Here is a 3348-nt window from a genome sequence, read left to right on the forward strand (position 1 = left end):
TTTGTAGTTGTTTTGCGTCACTTTGTAGTTGTTTTGTGTCTCTTTGTGGTCATTTTGAGTCTCTTCCTGGTTTATACGCGTCTCTTCGAGTGACATTTTACATGTGAAGGCCAGAGGGGCCCCTGACGCTTTGGGCCTGATCAGTAATCCGTCCATACCTTTTACACATTCGTGGTAACTGGACTCCATGTACAGTGTGCTTAGCATTAGTTAATGTTACACTATTAGTTGCAATGTCACTGGTAAAGTAATTTAAATGAACTTACAATGGAAACTGTGAGGAACATCATGTGTTTTCTTATCAGTGATCACAGAAGCACCCCCTCTTGAGTCCCAACAGGTAATCAATGAGCCTCTTCTGTCTTTATGTCTGAGATCACTCTGGGACAGTATAGCTTCATGTTGACATCTTGACATCTTCTTCTGGTCTTTAACAACCGACAGCACAAAGCCAAGCTGTGAGAGGAAACGTGTTGACAGAAAGACTCCATTGTTGAACGCTGTATATTCCTTCTTCTGCTCCGTCACAGTGAAGAAATGTTAAGCATTGTCAATTATGCACCATAATATATGTTAAGTAGGTATTTCAGATGAATGTCTCCAATGTTGACCTGCGACATTTCCACAACAAAACACACAACAAACACAAGCATTGTGCTTTTATACAGCCAGTCAACTGTCCCAAACTGTACTGCATTTAAAAGAAAGATCCATGATAAACGGGAGTTTCCTTGTGCAGCACTTCTTCCTCCAGCAGTCTGATCATAATCACCAACAACAGTCACTCAAAACCTTCCAGCAGCCTCGGATGAATCTCTCTTCTGTGGCATTAGAGCTTATTGGTCATGAACCCTGGTGCAAAGGTTTTTTACCTCCAACAAATCACATGCAGGCAAACATCCTCCACCACAGAGGTTTGTTAATGTGCTGTGATACAAACCTGAACCACGACATCACTTTAAACACCGTGAATGTGAAGTATTAGGTCAGAATTGTGGACGGATTGAAATATAATTTGGTGCAATGTTGGTGGTTTAGCAGACAATCCAGAGCAGAATGAATGTGTGTCTCATCAGTCACAATGTTTTTGGTTGAGTTTAAGGTCTATGTTCCTGGCATTGAGGAGGTTTATGGTGGGGATGCACGACCCAGTCGGCAGACACATGTTTTGCCGTTGTGCGTTTCTGCAAACAGTGTGATACGTTGAATATTGACGTTTCTGCAGCTTATTGGTTGATCGCTGGTATCTGATCAGAGCCCAGGTATCGATATCGGGGTTTGGAAACGTTGTATTGGTGATCTCTAGTTAACAGTTAGTTAGTTTCACATAAATGCATTTACTGCAAAGAAAATATTCCATCACATCAAAGTGTTTATCAGCTGTTTCACTGCATTTTATCATTTGTTGGATTTGGGGGGAAAATACGCTGGTTTTGACTGAAGCAGAAAGCAATAAAAACAACAGCTTTTACAGTTTCTGGCAACTGCAACTTATGGAAAAAAATCATAATTTATAATTGTGAGAAGCATTGACGCTATGGGAGTGAGATAAAAGATGCAAATGCTGCTCTGAGTATAATTCTGTGAAGGTTTTGAGATGAATACGTATTTTGGATGAATCAGGAGGTTGAAGTTTCCACCTCTGATGTCATCCATTCATGAGTACATGACGTAATCATTCAATGACATCAATCAACACAAAGTGAAGAGTTTGTTCTTCTTTCAGATAAAGAAGAATATGTGGAGGAGGCTAACCTGGAGATTGCTCAGGTAATCAACAACTCTTCTTCTTCCACACAACTAAAGAAACTCTACATACCATAATACTTCCCTCTCCTCCCTTCATCTGTCAGCAGAGAGGTGTGAGCTGTTTCTAAACTCACTGAGCTCTCAAGCTGCTGCTGACCAATCATTTCACATTTACTTTGAAATGTTTCATGAGAAAACTCATTTGACATGTGACCTTCTCACATTTAGGCCTTTTAAATTAAGAGTTTATGTTTGAGCTGTGAATTTTATATTGTATTTGATGGGAATGATGAATTCAACATAATAATAATAATAGTAAATATATTAATAATCTTTATTTATGAAGCGCTTTTCAAAACAAGAATCAAACATTTCAAGACTTTAAACAAATGACAGCAGACAAATAAAACAAATGAAACAAATTGCCTGTTGCCTGTCACCCTCACAGGCAATTCAGTATAATATAATAATATATATCATATAATAATATTCTGTATAATATAATAATGTATATCATATAATAATATTCTGTATAATATAATAATGTATATCATATAATAATATATATGTCATATAATAATATTCACTATAATATAATAATATATATCATATAATAACATTGTGTATAATATAATAATGTATATCATATAATAATATATATATCATATAATAATATTCACTATAATATAAAACACACACACACATATATATAATTATGTATTTATAACTATATATCAATTTCTCAGACAGGTGCTTCATGTCCCTCACTCCCTAACTGTCCATGCTGGATCTGTCCCCGCGAGGATCGCTTCCGGTTTCAACTTCCGGTTCAAGGATCGAGGATCGCTTCCGGAAGTTGAAACCGGTTCAACCGGAATCGAGGAAATTAATCTATTTGAGGACGCTGATTGGCTAAATTGTATGTCACACATTTATATCTTTAACCAGCAATTGGCTAAACTGCTTCATAGCCCCGCCTCTTTGGGGCAGTTTCTCCAGCCCCCAGAGCTGCTGAGACGTGCACGCGGAGAGGACGTGCAGGAAAAGCATATATCTACCGCAGATATCATATGTTGGACATATTACTGGGTGATTCCATGTTTCAAAAACACAAATATTGACAATTTGTATAGTTCATTATTATCATTACTATTTATTGTATTGTATTTGTTGTGGCTCAAGGCGGGGCGGCGCCTTAGCGCCCTCTAGTGACCAGCCGCCACTGTCTGGAGTTAATGTGAGTTCAGTTGTGGATGAATTGAAAACTAACTTCAGAAAACAAAGTTCACTAAAGTTCACATTATGTGCTCATGAACTTATAAACTTACAACTAATTGTGCGTGTAAATATTTTTATTATCACTTCTTCAAAGAGCTTAATCACAAACATTTACTAAACTTGCACTGATATAATTAAATAAAGACATCTATGAGGAACTCACACTGTAGCCCCGAGTTTAAAGACGGACAGCATGAAGACCACAGAGAGCATCAGAGAGGAAGATCAGCAGCAGACAAACAGGACAGATGATCCATTCAGGCTGCTGCATGATGCCTTTCACATGACAGGGAGGGGGGGGGGGGGGGGGGGGGGGGGGGG

General features: G+C 38.2%; 1 long non-coding RNA gene across 1 annotated transcript in view; it reads left to right on the forward strand.

Annotated features, from left to right (window-relative positions):
- Positions 1-3348, forward strand: part of LOC116401039 (uncharacterized) — a 5051-nt gene that overhangs the window by 751 nt on the left and 952 nt on the right. Inside the window, exon 2 of the long non-coding RNA XR_004213963.1 lies at positions 1727-1770. This is a non-coding gene — a long non-coding RNA (uncharacterized LOC116401039). The remainder of the gene's footprint in view (positions 1-1726; positions 1771-3348) is intronic.

The sequence above is a fragment of the Anarrhichthys ocellatus genome, unplaced genomic scaffold (genome assembly GCF_004355925.1).
Source record: "Anarrhichthys ocellatus isolate YVR2014 unplaced genomic scaffold, GSC_Weel_1.0 scaffold236, whole genome shotgun sequence".
NCBI classification, from domain to species: domain Eukaryota; kingdom Metazoa; phylum Chordata; class Actinopteri; order Perciformes; family Anarhichadidae; genus Anarrhichthys; species Anarrhichthys ocellatus.